A 19,654-nucleotide genomic window follows, 5' to 3' on the forward strand; every position below is an offset into this window, starting at 1 on the left:
TTGTCAGAATTCATCGAACTATAAACTTAAAAAGAGTGAATTTAATGTATGTAAATTTTTCCTTAATAAATCTAACTTTTAAAAAATATTTTCTGTTCATCTCTTACCTCACTGACACTGAAAATATTTCCAGATTACTTCAGTTACTCTATAATTACAGATTTCTGTTGATATCCATTGACTCTATAAGCAGTTAGCAGATTTCTCACTAGGATCTCTGAATTAATGTTTTCAAAAGCTAATTTGTTTTCCTTAAGCATCCTTGACCACTCTGGTAATCACTCAGTTTATTTGATGCCAAAATCTGCAACCCACTCCAGTATTCATGTCTGGAAAATCCCATGGACAGAGGAGCCTGGCAGGCTACAGTCCATGGGGTCACAAACAGTTGGACAGGACTGAAGCAACTTAGCACAAATCTGCTTTGGGCTTCCCGGGTGGAGCTAGTGGTAAAGAATTCATCTGCCAAGCAGGAACTGCAGGAGACACAGGTTCAACCCCTGGATCGGGAAGATCCCCTGGAAAAAGAAATGGCAACCCACTCTAGTATTCCTGCCTGGAGAATCTCCATGGAGAGAGGAGACTGGCGGGCTACAGTCCGTGGGGTTGCAGAGAATCAAACACGACTTAGCAACTAAACGACAACAAAACCCTACTTGGTATCTTAAGAATATTTGCTTCCCAGGTTTCAAACCTATGTGTCCAGGTTATCCACAATGTCATGTCATGCAGCTGATGTGTTACAGAACTCTAAGTCAACCTGCATATGTGTTTACAAAAGTACAAAAACAAACCAAAAAAAAGCTTTGAGTATTTTGTTTCTGTAGTGCTTTTCGTAAAAGATAACCACTTCTTATTTATTTTATTTTTAACAATGGAATAAAAAAGGAAGCCAAATCATTGTCCCTGACTCACCATGTTAATTGAATATCTGAAGATATCACTGAAAGATACTTAGCAAAATGTTAACTGCTACACTTCTGTCCTTTTTCAATACTATTGGGTGAAAGCAGCGAACTTCTAAGCTTATTCACTTTTACAGGCTGGGTTTAGCATGGTGTGCAGCTCAGAGCCCAGAGTCTTCAACACAGTAGTTGGTTTTTGAGTATTTGAAGATCAAAGTACATTAAAAAGTCCTACCTCTGAATTCCTTCCTCCTACCCAACAACTTTTTCCCAAGTAAAATGGATCTAGTTAATTTTGACCTAACAGAAGCTGAAATTCAAGTTAAATGTATAACCAAATTGAGTGAAAGAAAGAAAGTAATTAATCTCACTTATAAAAACCTATTCAGAAAAAATTTTAAATACCAGGACTAGATTCATACAAAATTGCCAAATATATTTTATTTTAACATTAGCTTGATCGTATCTGTTCTAATATGTAGATATATGACCTTATTTAAACAACTTCTTATTGTTTCCAAACAACTAAGCCTCTTTAATCTTTCTTCTGAATAAAGTAACAGACCAAATTCCTTTCTGCTCCTAGAAAACTTAGAGCCACACTTATGCCTACATAAATCAGTGTGTGGGCTAAAAGGGCAGCAGTTCTCTAGTTTTTTTTCCACCAAAACACAAGTGATATTTAAAGTATATTTAATATTCACCATCCAGCATATTTTCCCCACTCTGCACTGTCACCTTTGGTAAAGAAGACAGCTAGTTTGCATGAAAGTCCCCTGTAAGACTTCTATATATAAGCCTATATTTTTTCTCCCATCAATCTACCATACACCCGTGTCATAAAACCATAATCAAGAACTGCAGCAGCTCAGCCTTATTCCTGGCTCTGTTTTATATCTCATGCTTATTTTTCTTTCTACTTTCACCCCACTTTTAATTTCTCCTTTCTTGAATTTCACATATCCTTATAAGTCACCTTGAATCCTTTCCAGAACCAGGTAAGGAATAAATAATCATTCTCTCTATATATATATATCTATAGATATATATATATCTTCTTGTTTACCCTAGATAAAGCCTTAAAACTTCAAGTCCTTGCAGCCTCTTAACTATCCTCTACCATATTAAACACACAGTATCAAAATCCACAAGTTCCTATATTTTCACTTTTATTAATTCTCTTTTTAAAATATTAAGGCAACATACAGAAAATACTGGAAAAGTATGCATGTACAACTTAGGTTTAGAGCTTCATATAGAAATTAAATTGTCTGCACAAAGAGCCTGCTTACTGCATAACTTTTATGTCTAAAGAATGTAAAGCTTCCAGTGTCTTGTATACAGTTACTCAAACAGTAATAGCTCAGCTAATAGGAATTTTTTAATGCTTTGATATAAGACTACTATAGCTTGGGCACTGGCACATGAAAATTTGTTTTAGCGCTATTTTTAAAGCCATTAATAAATACTTCAGATAACAGAACTGAGCCTCTGCTCAACTGAGTCTGCCTCAATTGATGTGAAAGAAAAAGTATGTAAGAGAATCACATTTCTATTTATAACAGAAATGACTGCTAATTGACTTGGAAAAGTAGATATTTATAAAGCTGGAGTTTTCATAAAGTAGTTTAGAGTTTAGTGCTATTAAAAGGAAATTAGTTATAAAAGTAATAAGTACACAATACAGCAGTTTCTACTCATCCCATTTTATAGAAACAATATCTTTTAATTTCCCCCAAAGTTATCTAACCAAGTAACATATAACTTATAACTAGGATTTGCCTTAGAGCAAAGTTTGATTTTAAAAAGTTTGACACTTCACTCACCTACTGCAGGACAGAGTATTGCCCATACACAGATACTAAACCAACTGTCTAAGCAATTTCTTGTGTTTAGAAATTCAGTGCCACTATCATGGCTCACAATTTGGCTTATGATGCATTTGTAAGCAAACAGCCTGACAAGTACCCTAGTGTATTTCAGGATGACTGACAGGACACAGTGGCTCAAACAGGAAAGGGGGATGGGTGCTCTTAAAGCAACATACCAGTGAAAGGCAATATTAAACAGTAGAATCAGATTGAAATTATATTTTTCAAGTTTGCAATGAAATAACAACATATTGTGTAATAAAAGCTTTTAAATATAACTTTTCATGTCATCATGTGCCCCAAACACTGTAAATTCCAAAGTGACTTTTAGAATTTAAAATATATTTTAAATGGACAAGCAAAAGGACCTACATAAGAGCCAGTGAATTTTGTTCAGTATTATGTAACAACCTAAATGGGAAAAGAATTTGAAAAAGAATAGATATATGTACATGTGTAACTGAATCACTTTGCTGTATACCTGAAACTATCACAATGCTGTTAATCAACTGTACTCCAATATAAAACTAAAAGTTAAAGAAACAAAATATAGAAAAAAATTTAAAACAAACATGCTATATGATACTTCCATGTACTTACCGAACTTTCAAATTACTTAAGAGTATTTCAATTATTTTTAACAGAAATTAGGTCAGGGTACCCAGAGAAAAGTTCTCAGGGTAGGGTTTTTTTGTTTTTTGGGTTTTTTTTTGCCACACTGTGAGGAATCTTAGTTCCCGGACCAGAATTGGAACCCATGCCCCCTGCAGCAGAAGCATGGAATCCTAGCTACTGGACCACCAGGGAAGTCCTGAGAAAAGCAGTTCTTATCTCACCTCGAGATATTTGCCAGTCACTGTTACAACAGTAAGTAATAAAAGTAATTTAAATAGCTTGGCTTATTCAAAATTGTTATTGAAGATGGAGATAAGGAGATCTATGTATTTTGCCTCTGCTGTTTCTTTCCTGTGACCTACTTCCATGGTTAAAAAATAAATCATCAGGTTAGGAAATTTCAATTATGGGTATTTCCATATTAGTTTCACTTGGAAAAATATTTATTTAAGTGATACACTGACTTCATTATTCACAGTTACAATTTTTCCTATATTATCTTACAATATTCTGCACTGCTCAATCCTTTTACACAACAATCATCCCTATTTTTAAAACAAAAAAATAAAGCCCTTCATTTTTAAACGCAATCCCACATTTAGCCAGCAGAGGGTATCATCTGATCCTGAAAGGCCACAGTATTGAGTCCAATGACATTTAATACTTGAACTAGGAACTGAAGCACACCATCTCAACTTTGCCTATTAATAATATTGTGTCTAGCAATATTTCATTGTTTTTGCCCATATTAGTGTTTATTACTTCTCATCTGTGACAAAGTATTTTGTTACATTATTTCCTCCTCTATCAATTCAATCAGATACATCAGAATTGGGTTCAATCATCAGGATAACTTTCTACAACTCTAGATTTTCTGGGACAAAAAAGCAAACAAAAACTCTACGTAGTTTCCAAGCTCCATTAGAAAATCCAAAAACAAATTCCAAAATATAAAAATAAACTGCACTATAAAGCAAAATAATTTTTCTTCAAAATTACATATGATATTTGTAAACCATTTAGTATTTTCTAATTGCCCTGTTTAATATTTGCTAACTGTCCATTTTATAATAGGAGCTATAAAGTAATTTTGGAAGATACATTTCTTGTTATCACTGCATTATTTCTCATGAGCATGCAATGTTATGACTGTAACAAAGTCCTCATACAAGCTACAAATTATTTCACAATTTAATACCCATTTCAGTTTGGAAAGGTATGGACACTGATTTGCCTGATTTATTCTAAAAATAAAGATTTTACTATATAATTAATTAAAATCCGGCTTCCCAAGTGGCTCAGTGGTAAAGAATCCTCCTGCCAATGCAGGAGCCACAGGAGACGTGGTTCAAAAGAAGATCCCCTAGAAAAGGAAATGGCAACCCACTCCCTATCTTGCCAGGATAATCCTATGGACAGAGGAGCCTGGTGGGATACAGTCCATGGGGTCTCAAAGAGTCAGACACGACTGAGCATGAATGCAGACCCAGCTAAAATCATTAACTACAACAAATTTATCTTAACCAAAGATACAAATTTTCCATGCTTCTCTAAAACTATTATCACAAACATCAAGTCTACTATTAACAATGGCAAAAATAAGACAGATCTAGAGGCTCAGAATGATCTCTCTTGTTAGTCTCGCAGGCTTGCCACTAGTGACATATACTTTATACTAAAGAATTAAATTTTCCAAAGAGAAGAGAAATAATCACTCAGTTGCGATACAAAATAGGAATTTGCAATTTCTTGAAAAGAGAATTCTACTCCTTATAATGAAAGCAACTTTAGCGTTCTTCACTCTGTAAAATCACTTTTAACATCTGAATATGGCTGTTTCTTTCCTCATATAGTTATCATGGTGGCCATGTAAAAATTATATTTCACATTTGGAAATAATAACATCCTGTTATTGATTTTTTCATAAAATTTTGTAACTTTAATTTTCTAAACTGATATATTCTCTATAATACAAAATCAACACTTACAATTCTTTCTCAAATTAACTTAGAAGAAAGCATCCAGAAGGAAACTGAAAAGTCTGTTTTGCCAGTAATTTGCTTATCATTTTCACCTATCACCCACACATTTTAGAATATACAGATAACTAATTTTTTCTTTCTGTCCTCAGTTTCCAACCCTGAGTTTCATTCCCTGACACAGGAACTCCTGAACTATGTCTCATTTAATGATTTCTGTTTTTTCCAGGTGCCTTAAGCACCTACATGTAAAGTCCTTGTTAGATTCTACTTGTGGCTAAAAAAAAAACAAAAAACAAAAACAAAAAAAACCTTTTTAAATAATAATGCTTTGGTAGGAAGGGAAGACTGAATGACTAGTCAATGCTGCTGCTGCTGCTGCTGATGCTGCTGCTGCTAAGTCGCTTCAGTCGTGTCCAACTCTGTGCGACCCCACAAACGGCAGCCCACCAGGCTCCCCCATCCCTGGGATTCTCCAGGCAAGAACACTGGAGTGGGTTGCCATTTCCTTCTCCAATGCATGAAAGTGAAAAGTGAAAGTGAAGTTGCTCAGTCGTGTCCAACCCTCAGAGACCCCATGGACTGCGGCCTACCAGGCTCCTCCATCCGTGGGATTTGCCAGGCAAGAGTACTGGAGTGGGATGCATTGCTATAGATACTACTTATTTAAAATAATCCTTTTTACTTTTAACAAAAATGCCTCCATATAGTTTATGCTCTATTTTAAGTTTTTATACACTCTTTATATAGTCTATCTTGAAAACAATGTATTACCTCCCTATTGCAGTAACATAACATATTATTACTCATAACATATGGCTCATAACATAATATTCATACCAATGAGCAAATCTAGAGCAAGCTCTACTCTGACTACAGTAGCCATGATAAGTTTGGGGTATGAGTAGCATGTGCAAATGGGTATTCGCATCGGCAGCTGGAAATTCAGAATCCTGCAACTCAGGAGAAAAATCAAGATATGATAACTATGCATTTGTGTTATGCCTTAAACTATGAGACAAGAAGAGCTGTCTCATGGCTGAGTAGAGATAAGGCATCAAGAACCCACTAAGGGTAGGAAAAGAAGGGAAGTAATGAAAACATAGGCAGAAAGGCAAGGCAAACTTCAGATTCAAGCTCTGCTTTACTCTGCTTGGTCTTGTTCACACTGACTCCCATTTACCCTGGTTCCTTCATGTGCGATGAGATCTATAAAGTTGGTATAAAAGGTAATTACTTATAAAATTACTCATAGAATCCAATGAAGTACTAATTACAGTATTAAATAATTCATTAGTCAATTATTGTTATTTTGTGGAAGATAAATTTCTCATTGTGGAGTTCTACTTCTCCAAATCCAAATACCATTGAATCTTAGAAAACTACTGTGAGAGATACGAAGTAGATTGCCCATCTGATTTAAAAGTTGGTGAAGAGTCATTAAGTTCACACATTTTTATTTACAAATTAAATCCATTTCACCATTTCTACCCCACGCATGTTAATAATTTATAATTAAGTAATAAGGAATCATGGTCTTAAAATGGAAGTGCTTAACAGCTGCTTCCAAAGTTGTAACAAATGCTTAATAAAAGCAAAACATACTAACACATATTAATTAATTATGTATGTTATCTAGAGGATTTAGTATGAGATGTTTTAAGGATAGAATACAAAACTAAAAGCAAAAGAATGACAGTAAGCTTAAAAAGAATAAAATAAATAAACTTCTGCGTCTTGTTCCCACATAAGACATGGAATTGTGCCAATTTGCTTCATTCCAGAGAAGGGAGCCCGTCAGTCACTGAGGGCTATATTAGAGAGAGAAGAAGGAAATCCTTTCTCCCACTCTCTGTTTCCAAAGATAATAACAGAAGACTAGAGCATGATGGATTTTGCTACCAAGTAGCCATATTTATTTTACTCATGCTCTCACTGACCCTCTAAAAGTCAACTCTTACTAATTTTGTATTATGGAACACAAGAAAAAATATGTACAAAATTCATTTTTCAAAACTTACAATATCCCTAAATTATCTAAAAAAGAACTGCTATCATCCCTAAACTTAAACTGTAACACCATTCCTATCAGTCCTTCAACTGTAGTGAAAAGAAAGGTGCTTATCACAGAATAAAGAAAAATAATTAAACTCAGTCATTAACATAGTGAGTCACATTTTTTTTGGCTCTAAATAACCCTGCCCACACCTGCGCAGGATATAAGAGACATGGATCTGATCCCTGGGTCAGGTAGATCCCCTGGAGGAGGGTTAGGCAACCCACTCCAGTATTCTTGCCTGGAGAATTTCATGGACATAGGACCCTGGTGGGCTACAGTCCATAGAGTCTCAAAGAGTGACACGAGTTAAGCGACTTAGCACACATGCACAATTAACCCTCCCCAATAATCTGAATTGGAGAAGGCAATGGCACCCCACTCCAGTACTCTTGCCTGGAAAATCCCACGGATGGAGGAGCCTGGTAGGCCGCAGTCCATGGGGTCTCTGAGGGTTGGACACGACTGAGCAACTTCACTTTCACTTTTCACTTTCATGCACTGGAGAAGGAAATGGCAACCCACTCCAGTGTTCTTGCCTGGAGAATCCCAGGGACGGGGGAGCCTGGTGGGCTGCCGTCTGTGGGGTCGCACAGAGTCGGACATGACTGAAGCGACTTAGCAGCAGCAATAAACTGAATAACCCACACAGGTGACATGACTCATCCCAGCTTTATTCCTCCCTGGTCTTGAATACAAAGAATTAGACTGACCCAATCAATCATGCTCCTCTGTTAAAGTTCAACTCATGGAACTGGTGTGAAAAGCCTGGGGTTGTTGTTGTTGTTGTTATTGTTGCTATCATATTCTATATCCTTCAGTCTCAATTCCATTCCACCCCCTTCTGATAGGCATCCAATCTGTAGTAGTTAGTGTTGGCAGTTTTCCAATCAACTTTCTGTGGCTTTTTTTACATATGATATTTATCTTTATAATGATACATATCTTTACGATATATCACCTTATGTGTGTGTGGATTTTTTAATTTACACAAACAGTATTGTAATTCCCATCTCTTTCTACTTCTCAATCTCTCTCTCTCTCTCTCAGTTTCTCCTCTTAACATGACATTTTCACGGCCTACCGATGTCGAACTATAATTGCAGCTTAGCTCATTCAACACATAGTCTCATCTCCCCCTTGCCTTTCACTGCTATGGACACAAACAAGACTAGACTTCCCAGCATTCTTTGCAACTCAGAATGGCATATGATGGAATGAGATGACAGAATGAGATGTCAGCTGTTGCTTTACCTATAAAAAGGTAAAGCAACGTTGCCATGGCCCTTCACCCTTCCTTCTGTTAACTGTGGTATAAAGCCTAGACACCAAGCAGTCTTACTGCAAACCTGAGGAGGAAAGATGACAGAGCAGAACTACAGAAAGAGCTTGAGTCATTGATGTTATCAGCTTCGAACTTCTCAGCTATAGATTTCTTATTATTTGAAAAAAAAGAGTTCTCAATTAATATAATTGATTTTGTTCTTTTATTTTGCATTTGTAGCATTCTATTTTGTATTTTATTTTGCATCAGATGCACTTATAATGTATTTTATCTGACCATATGCCTATTCAAGTATGTTTAGGTAGTTTCCAACTGTTTACTATAGGAAACAATGTTATAATATAATAAACATTCTCATACAAGTTTCTGTGTACCTCTGCAAGAGTCCTTCTATATAATTTATATATATACATAGATATATCTCATATATATGTGTGTATGTGTGTGTGTATATACACACATATATATGTGTGTTCTGCTGTGGGTTGAATTGTGTCCTCACCTAAATTCATGTTTATATCCCAATACTCTGTACCCCAGAATATGGCTTTATAGGAAACAGGGTCTTTAGTGATGCGATTAAGTTAAAATGAGGCCATTATGATGGGCCTTAATTCAATAAAAAATTTAGTCACTCAGTCACGTCTGAGTCTTTGCAACTCCATGGGGTGTAGTCTGCTAGCTCCTCTGTCCATGGAATTCTCCAGGCTAAAATACTGGAGTGGGTAGCCATTCCCTTCTCCAGGGGATCTTCCCAACCCAGAGATTGAACCCAGGTCTCCTGCATTGCAGGCAGATTCTTTACCATCTGAACAACCAGAGAAGCCCAATTCAATATAAGTGGTATCCTTTTAAGAAGAGAGGTGCCGACACAGATACCTACAGAGGAATGACCATATAAGGATATGTGAAAAAACTTGGCCATTTGCAAGTCAAGGAGAGAAGCCTTAGGAAAACACACACACACACACACATCTACTGACACCTTGATCTTAGACTTCTAGCCTTCAAATTATGAGAAAATAAATTTCTGTTGTTTAAGCCTCCCATCATGTTGTAAGTTGTTATGGCAGCACTAGCGAGTAATACAATTCAGAAGTAGAATTTCTGGGTCAGAATGCATGTGAGTACTCAATTTCAACAAATATTACCAAATTGGTGTCCAAAATAATATTAGCAGCAGATCACATGGATTCACATGTGTCCCCCACCTCCTTACCAGAACAAGAGACTTCATGTCATTTCAACTTCTGCCACCATGAGAGGTACAAAGTTGATCTCATTGTCATTTTAATTTTCATTTCTGATTACCAATGTAATTGGTGATCTGTTTTAGGTTGATTAGCTAGCCATTCAACACTCCTTTTGTGAATTGCTTATCTATATTTTTTACCAATTTTTCTCCTAGGTTGCCTATTTTTCCTTAATAATTTCCAAAACTTCTCTATAAATTCTATATATAATCCTTTGTCAATTATATTCCTTGAAAATACCCTCTCACTGCTTAATACAGCAATATAGCAAAATAGCAAAGACCCTTTCTTTGTGTTTTTTTTTCTTTTGGCCACGCTACATGCATGAAGGATCTTAGTTTCCCAACCGGGGATTGAACCCATGTCCCCAGCAGTGGAAGCCTGTAATCTAAACAACTGGACCACCAAGGAAGTCTCTCTCTTTGTATTCTTAAGCATTCCACCATCTATATATATAAAAGTCCTGTTTTTTCATATCCTTACAGATACTCAGTATTGCCAGACATTAATTTTTGCCAATCTAATAGGTATGATAAACTGTCTCATCATTGATTGAATCTATATTTACCTGATAACCAGTGAAACAAGCTAAACATCTTTTCACCTAGGTATTGGTCATTTCAATTTTCTCATCTGTGAATTACTTTTTCACTTATCATAGACCCATTTCCCTGTTAAGATTATTCTTTTCCTCATTAATTTTTTAGGAGTTCTTTGGATCATTTCAATTGAATATGTCTATAAGTCAGCTGTTTCCACAATAATTCTACATGCAAAACTATCCTAAAATTCAGTGGCATAAAACAACATTATGTCTTGTACATTTTCAGGTTGGCTGGGAGTTGGCCAGGATGGGCCTCGCTGGCTTACTCCAAACAGTACTCCAGATCTGCTTCACGTGTTTCTCATCCTCCTTGGACAAGGAGGCTACCAGAACCCTGTTTTTCCCATGGCAACAACAATAATTTTAGAACAGTTGGAAACACAATGCATCTTAAAATATAAGCTTCAAACAAGGATTCTGCCTCTCCTGCCCACATTTCAATGGGCAAAGCAAATCACACAATCAAGTCTAATACTAACCAAGTTCAAGTACAGGGAAATATACTCTGTCTCTAGCGGGAATAACCGCAATGTCACATGGCAAAGGACGTGGATACATGGGAAGGAAAAGGGGAACAACAATGCCATCCATTTTAAAGGCCGATTTGTAAATATTAATATATCCTCTGAGTTGGTATCTTCCATTTATCTTCTTTTACGTGATTTTTTCACTGTTTTTATGTTAATATAATTAAATATTTTACTTTATTGTCTTTTACTTTATTGCTTATGTTTTGGGGGTCCTACTTAAGAAATTATTTCCTACCCTAAGATCATAATAAACATGCTCCTATATTTCCTGCTAGAAGAATGCAATTAAGAGGATCAACAATCAATATATTATTTTAGCTTAGTGTGTGCATAAACACAAGATTATATGATATAAACTAAGGCACCAAAGTAAAACAAGTAATTAAAGTTAATTACCAAAGATGATTAACTATTATAGGTAAAATTTTTAGCTTGGTCTTTTAAAAATATTAAGGGATACAGGCTGACAAAGATGAAAAATATGCAAGAATGATAAGGAATCACAAAACTTTATATTTTTTCATTCAGTTCAGTTCAGTTCAGTCGCTCAGTCGTGTCCGACTCTTTGCAACCCCATGAATCCCAGTACGCCAGGCCTCCCTGTCCATCACCAACTCCCGGAGTTCACTCAAACTCATTATTGATCTAAGCTATATCTTTAAAACTGCTAAGCACAAGACCACAGTAAAATATATATAGCCTTCTCAAGTCATGACATCTTAGAAAAGGAAAAAAGAAACTTTTATAGAACTTAGCTATTTATAAAACAATATATGTTATGATGTCAAATATATAATATACATGTATATATGTGCTAATAGTAGCAACTATCTCTGTAGTTTAGGGCGAAAAAGAGGTCCTATCTATTAATTTTCAAATTAAAAATACTTCCCAACTGCCACACTGGCAGGGAGTCCAGTATCTCTCTTGTTCCTTAAACTGTTCAAGAACTCTGGGAGCCTTTCGATCCACATACCTCAGAAAGAGAAAACCAGAAAATTGTATTCGATACAAGAGGGCCCTGTTGAGGGCTGCTGGTGTTCTGCTCCTGGCACACAGTTTACTGATGAAAACAGATCCCCTGCAGTCCATGTGACCTCTCTGCCTGCTGTGCTCTTGCCTTTGCTGCTGCAAATACAGTGGTCACAGTGAATCTTAAAGAGAGAAGCAGCCTGCTCCCTTAGAGGTATAGCATGGCAGCCACGCCTAGAACTTTTCGGTTCACCAAGTGGCTGGATCAGGAGGGCCTTCTGCTTCCAGTCACAAAAGTGCCCAAACAGCATCTCGCACTGGGCAATGCAGACCACAACAGGAGTCCTACTCTAAGATCTTTGATGTTCTTTCTTACCCAGTCCTTTTTTAATCATGACCAGTTCAATGCACAAAATACTTTCCAATAGTAACTACAGGGAAGGAGTCCAGGTCTTGGCTCTGTTCCTTTCTAAAGGCTCCCAGACTCTATACAAACTTCCTCCAGTCCTCTCAGTGCTGACCAGCCCTGCAGGTGAAGGAAGACTGGGAAGGGCAACCTTTACAAAACCAGAAAAGACACTGTTACACCAGTACCTGAGGCACAAGAGACCTCATTAACTGTTTCAAACATTGGGGGAAATTTTCTCTGACCTTATAGTTGCCAGATAAAATATAGAATGCCCAGCTAAGTTTGAATTTCAGATAAACAATGAATAATTTTCTGGCATATGTCCTATGCGGTATTTGAAATGTACTGAAAAGATTATTGGTTGTTTTCCTAAAAGTCAAATCTGTGTGTCTTATATTTTTATTTGCTGAATCTGGCCACTCTACCTTATCTACTTCATGAATGGAACAAATTAGAAGGGAGGAAACCTAGAACTTCCCTGTGCCTAAATTTAAAGCAGCCACAGGGCCAGACCCTCAAATCCATGTATCTTGACTTCCTATCAGAGACTTGAGACTGAGAGAGCCAAACAAAAAGCCAGCTTTCACTCTGTTACTGCTCAGGAGCTGCTTTTTAGATAGCCAGAGATGTTTCCTGGCCACCTTCCAGCAATATATTTCTAACTACACTCAGCTGGAAGATTTTTAGTTCCCAAAAATGCAACACAGGATAAATGAGGACAAGGGAAGAATGATATATTGTGCCCTGGGATATTATAGCCCCAACAGTAGGAGTAGACATACAAAAAAACAAACAAACAAACACTGGCAGAGGCTATGCTAGAGATTAGGTTTTATGCATCTCTGTTAGAAAAGGGAATCTAAATTGTTCCAAATTATCTAAAATAAAATTCACCTCCAATAGAGGACCAAACTATAGGAATAGGAGAATAGTTGCCCCAGATGAATATGTAGCTCCTGTAGCCCAGGAATTTAACAAGATACTTGCCCGGGACTTTAAGATTTGAGAGAGAAATAATGTAGCTCCAAAATTGATAGTGACAGAGCTCAAAAGGGATATAGATATGTATATATCTCACGATAGACACCAGGACTGAATAAATCTCCTGTCTTTAACAAAACAAGTAAACAGAAAAAAAAATCCAAACTTAGAAGACTGTATAACAATAAAAGAAGGAGACAGGGGAAATTATCCTCAAGACAAAAGAGAATTATAATACATCAACTCTTGTTCTTTCAGTGAAATATTGAAAGTTAAAAATTCTGGGTAAAAAGTGATAGAAATTCCAAGTAAAATGAAAAGAAAGTTGACTGAAGTGAAATGTCAGGATAAAAAAAGAGACCTGGTTAAAAACTAAAGTAAAAGAATTCAGTAAACCCAAAGAGACAATAAAGTAATAAAAATTTGCACTAAGGAATCACTCCTCTCCTTTATTATCTGCCTTTCTATCAGCAACTTCATCATTTAGAGAGCAAAAGAGACTAAGATTGGAAGGGCTACCCTGGGCTTAATCGTTACCAACAAAGAGGAATGCGTTAGTGAAGCGAAAGTGACAGGAACTTTGGGGAAAATTGAATATATCACCTTAGAGTTCATTACGGCCAAGGAAGAAAATAAAAAGCAAAGTACCTTAGATTGCTTAGCAATTTAGAGAAAATATAAGGATTTCCCAGGGCCAGAGATTCTAAAATGAAAGACAGGTCAAAAAATAAAACCACTGCAACCGCAAGTGAGGAAAAAAATGGGGGAGACTGGACGTAAAAATAACTCAATGTGCTATCTAAGGAGTTTTCTAAAGACTCAGATTTGAAGGAAAAGGTGATATTGGCCTATTAGAAGAATGGACTACTACAATGAGCAAAGACTTGTGAAAAACAAACAAAACAACATGAAAACTCTTAGGTTGTATTTGAGGGTGGAAGGACAAGAAAAGTACAACCTAGCTGCTCTACTCCCAGGTAGACTCCATGTTAACAAGTTACAGAGAGGAAGCTTGCTTTCATATTATATTCCAAGGAACAAGATCTTCCTTGGTGCTCGAGTGGTTAAGAATCTGCCTGCCAGTTCAGGGATGCCAGTTTGATCCCTGGTCTGGGAAGATTCCACTAATGCTGTGGGGCAACTAAGCCCATGCTCCACAACTATTGAAGCCCCATGCCCTAGAGCCTGCACACCACAGCTAGAGAGCAGCCCCAGTTCACCGCGACCAGGGAAAGCCCTTGCAGAGCAATCAAGACCCAGCATAGCCAAAAATTCATTACTTTTTTTAAAAAAGGAAAGACTGTGCCAACAATCTTAAGAAATTGATAAACCAGACAGAAAAAGCAATGGGAGAATGTTTGTTTAAATAAATGTCCATTTCTAGATGTATTTTATTATAGCAGGCCTTCTCATTCTCAGCACTATTAACATTTTAGGCTGGATAATTTGTTGTGGAGTCGGGGGGGGTGGGAGGGGGAAGGCTGTCTTGAGTTGCTGATATTTAGCAGCATATTTGGCCTCTATCCACTAGATGCCAGTATCATCAGCCTCCTAGTTGTAGTAATCACAAATAGCTCTAGACATTGTCAAATGTCTCCTGGGAAGCAAAAGTATTCTGGGGTGAGAACCACTATACTGCAGAACACTGAAAAATATAATAAAAAATATATTATCACAAAATGATGGTTAGCATCTTTGAGTAAAGGCAGATTCTGAAAATCTAATGTTAATCCACAGAAAATTTTAATATAGTATCAAAATATTATTAATTGGAAAAGAGAGCAATGATCTCATTTTGGTATAGTTGTATTAAGAGCCATTCAAACTAAACTAATATAATTTTTTCTCTTCCTTTTTTTCAATATCATAACTAAAGAAGGTACACTGGTTTCACTAAAACAACTTTTATATCTTTTTAAAAATCTTCTTTGACAAGCTAAAGAAATGTTAGCTGTCCATATACTGGTGGTTGAAGTATATACTGGTTAAACATCTTTTGAGGAGGCACTCTGGCAACATCCATAAAATTTTATATGCACAAATTCTTAGACTAAACAAATAGTTTAGGAACCTGAACATGTGTAAAAGATGCAAGGCAAGGACTGCAGTGTGTAGTATTTTTGTGATAATAAAAAGCTAGAGACAACCTAAATGTGCATCAAGAGAGACTAGTTACATAAATTGTCATATATTTTCTCAATAGTATGATTTGAACTGTAACCAGAGACAAAAGCTTAGGAAATATACAGAATCCAATTGGATTTCATTTGCCTACAATTAGGGGAGATATTAAAAATATTTAACAACCAGATTAGGCCCCAACTAATCAGAGTCTAGCCTGGAGCTGGGTCTTGGAAAGCCCCCTGTATGTGAGGGTTTATCCTTTAGTTGCTGGGTCTAAGGAAAATCTAGAGGGTCCCAGGCAGAGGCCAAGTGAAAGAAGGCTACTAGAGACAGAGAGAAGGAATACAAAAGCATTTCATATCTTAACAATTTGTATGCCCTTACAAAAAAAAGAAAGAAAGAAAAAGCAATAGAGTTCCATAAACTGTGGAAAATTCTGAAAGAGATGGGAATATCAGACCACCTGACCTGCCTCTTGAGAAATCTGTATGCAGGTCAAGAAGCAACAGTTAGAACTCAACATGGAACAACAGACTGGTTCCACATCAGGAAAGGAGTACGTCAAGGCTGTATATTACCCTGCTTATTTAACTTATATGCAGAGAAACGCTGGGCTGGATGAATGAAGCACAAGCTAGAATCAAGATTGCTAGGAGAAATACCAATAACTTCAGATATGCAGATGACACCACCCTTATGGCAGAAAGTGAAGAACTAAAGAGCCTCTTGATGAAAGTGGAAGAGGAGAGTGAAAAAGTTGGCTTAAAGCTCAACATTCAGAAAACTAACATCATGGCAACCCGATCCCATCACTTCATGGCAAATAGACGGGGAAACAGTGGAAACAGTAGCTGGCTTTATTTTGAGGGGCTCCAAAATCACTGCAGATGGTGACTGCAGCCATGAAATTAAAAGACGCTTACTCCTTGGAAGGAAAGTTATGACCAACGTAGACAGCATATTAAAAAGCAGAGACATTACTTTGCCAACAAAGGTCCATCTAGTCAAGGCTATGGTGTTTCCAGTGGTCATGTATGGATGTAAGAGTTGGACTATAAAGAAAGCTGAGCGCCGAAGAATTGATGCTCTTGAACTGTGGTGTTGGAGAAGACTCTTGAGAGTCCCTTGGACTGCAAGGAGGTCCAACCAGTCCATCCTAAAGGAAATTAGTCCTGAGTGTTCATTGGAAGGACTGATGTTGAAGCTGAAACTCCAATACTTCGGCCACCTGATATGAAGAGCTGACTCATTTGAAAAGACCCTGATGCTGGGAAATATTGAGGGCAGGAGGAGAAGGGGATGACAGAGGATGAGATGGTTGGATGGCATCACTGACTTGATGGACATGAGATTGGGTAAACTCCGGGAGTTGGTGATGGACAGGGAGGCCTGGCGTGCTGTGGTCCATGGGGTCACAAAGAGTCAGACACAGCTGAGCGACTGAAGTGAACTGACTGATGTCCTTACTACAGAATATCAGTCCTCACCAATAGATAGAAACAACATTAAAATAATCTAGAATAGCATAGAAAAATAAATTAAATTCAACCAAGTGGTAGCTATGATGAAAAGTAAATTTGTACATATTGATATGGAACAATTATTTTTTAATTTTCACCAGAAACTGGTAGCAGTTTCCTTGTGAAAAGAGAATCAGAGAACTGAGGACCTAAGGTCAAGGCCAAAGGAAGATATATTTTCACTAAAAGCCCTCTGTGGCAAATGCTGTTTGCTAACACCATTTCCAGCCCTGGCCCAGCTTTCCTCCTCTACTGGAGAGACTGGAAAGTTAAGAAACCTGCTCTTCTCAGACTCCCTTGAAGTACTGGGACCCAGATTTCACCATCAAAGACAGCTTGGATGAGATTTTTAAAGGTTACAGACTGTCAGATCCTTCTAGGATAGTTGGAGGACTCTACCGCCCCATGCAAGAGCAAGGAATAATGGAATCTAGTACACCCATAGGACCATTCCTCAGGTACAGTTGGACCATTCTTCCTATAGCTGCATTTTCTTTGGCTGTTCAGTGGCTCTCCCAGGAAATCTATGAGTTGTCTAGTATCATTTATGAAAAACTCAGCTGGAGCTATCCAGACCAGACTCTTGGTTGCAATCAAGAATTCTAGCTAAAGCACCCTTTACTAAAATAAAAATAAACATGCAGATATAAATTTTTCCATTTAAAAAGTTAAGTTTTATAAAAATGCTTTAAAAATAAAGTATATGTGGGCTGGGGACTTCCCTTGGCTCCAGTGGCTAAGACTCCATGTTCCCAATGAAGGGGTATGGGTTCAATCTCTTGTCAGGGAATTAGATCCCACACGCTACAACTAAGAGTTCACATGCAACAATTAAAGATCCCACATGACGCAATGAAGATCAAAGATCCCTCGTGCCACCGCTAAGACCTGAGGCAGGCAAATAAATCAATAAATGTTTTTAACATATACATATGTGGGCTGGATGATGGTACAGTTCAGGGAGGACATACCTAATTGAAGAAGCACACTCAGAGATCTGGGTCCCCAAGTTCCATTTGTATATCAGCTGTGCCTCAACCACCAGAGGCAATCTTAGAAATACAAACGTGGACTCAAATCCTTCTTACAAATAAATAGCCGGTGTTAAAAATGTGATGGAAGGAAAGATGCCAGGCTATGAATAATACCAAAGATAACAACCAAAATGTATAAAATACTGTGTAAAGACAACTCTACTGAAGGACAAACAAGAAATGAGTAAACAAAAAGATGATGTATTGGTGTGTCTGTGTTAGTTGCTCAGTCGTGTCCTACTCTTTACAACCCCATGGGCTGCAGCCCACCTGGATTCTCTGTCCATGGAATTCTCAGGTAAGAATACTGAAGTGGGTAGCCATTCCCTTCTTCAGTGGACCTTCCCAACCCAGAGATCAAACCTGAGTCTCCTGCATTGCAGGCAGATTCTTTACCATCTGAGCCACGAGGGAAGCCCTAATGTATAAGTAGATTAAACATTAAAAGGGCATTATTTTCTTCCTGAATTAAAATATTCAAAGGCTATTATAATAATATTATAATAATTTTCTAAAATGTTACACTAAAATTCATCTGGAAATAAATAGTATGTGATTAGATATCAGAAAACCCTGAAGGAGGAGAAAAGAATACGGAGAAAGATTAATCCTTCCAGATAATAAAACATGTTCAGTTCAGTTCAGTCGTTCAGTCGTATCTGACTCTTTGCGACCCCATGAATCGCAGCACGCCAGGCCTCCCTGTCCATCACCAACTCCCGGAGTTCACTCAGACTCACGTCCATCGAGTCGGTGATGCCATCCAGCCATCTCATCCTCTGTCGTCCCCTTCTCCTCCTGCCCCCAATCCCTCCCAGCATCAGAGTCTTTTCCAATGAGCCAACTCTTCGCATAAGGTGGCCAAAGTACTGGAGTTTCAGCTTTAGCATCATTCCTTCCAAAGAAATCCCAGGGCTGATCTCCTTCAGAATGGACTGGTTGGATCTCCTTGCAGTCCAAGGGACTCTCAAGAGTCTTCTCCAACACCACAGTTCAAAAGCATCTTAAAAGTAAGGATTGCATCAGCAAGGTAGCAGGATACAAGCTTAATATACTAAACTCAGTTGCATTTTTTTACACTAATAATGGAAAAATAATCCTTTTAATATCACATCAAAAAAATAAAATACCTAGGAATAAACTTAAAGGAGGTAAAAGACCCATAAGCTGAAAACTGTAAAACGCTGATAAGGGAAATTTAAGAAAATTCAACGACATGGAAAGATATTCCATGCACCTGGATTGGAAGAATTAATATTGCTAAATTGGTCATACTGCCCAAAACAATCTACACATTTAATGCAATTCCTATCAAATTACCAATGACATTTTTCACGGAGCTAGAACAAATAATCCTACAATATAGGGCTTCCCTAGTGGCTCAGTAGTAAAGAATCCACTTGCCAATGCAAGAGACATAGGTTCAATCCCTGATCCAGGAAGATCCTACAGGCCACGGAACAATTAAGCCAGGGTGCCACAAGAGAACCTACTATGCCTGTGTTCTAGAGCCCAG

At 37.4% G+C, this 19,654-nt stretch overlaps 1 protein-coding gene across 7 annotated transcripts in view; it reads right to left on the bottom strand.

The window, feature by feature from the left end:
* CTNNA3 (catenin alpha 3) overlaps nucleotides 1-19,654 on the bottom strand; it is a 1,911,430-nt gene that overhangs the window by 1,879,306 nt on the left and 12,470 nt on the right. For 5 of the 7 annotated variants that reach the window (XM_055590586.1, XM_055590605.1, XM_055590717.1 and 2 more), the window contains exon 1: nucleotides 2,732-2,829. The exons of 1 other annotated variant lie outside the window; for it this stretch is intronic. The gene's annotated coding sequence lies outside the window, so the exon portion shown is untranslated. Of the gene's footprint in view, nucleotides 1-2,731; nucleotides 2,830-12,074; nucleotides 12,101-19,654 lie in introns of those variants that run through there. One more of the 7 variants, XM_055590598.1, reaches the window with a different exon arrangement.

This window comes from Bubalus kerabau, chromosome 1 (genome assembly GCF_029407905.1).
Source record: "Bubalus kerabau isolate K-KA32 ecotype Philippines breed swamp buffalo chromosome 1, PCC_UOA_SB_1v2, whole genome shotgun sequence".
NCBI lineage: Eukaryota > Metazoa > Chordata > Mammalia > Artiodactyla > Bovidae > Bubalus > Bubalus kerabau.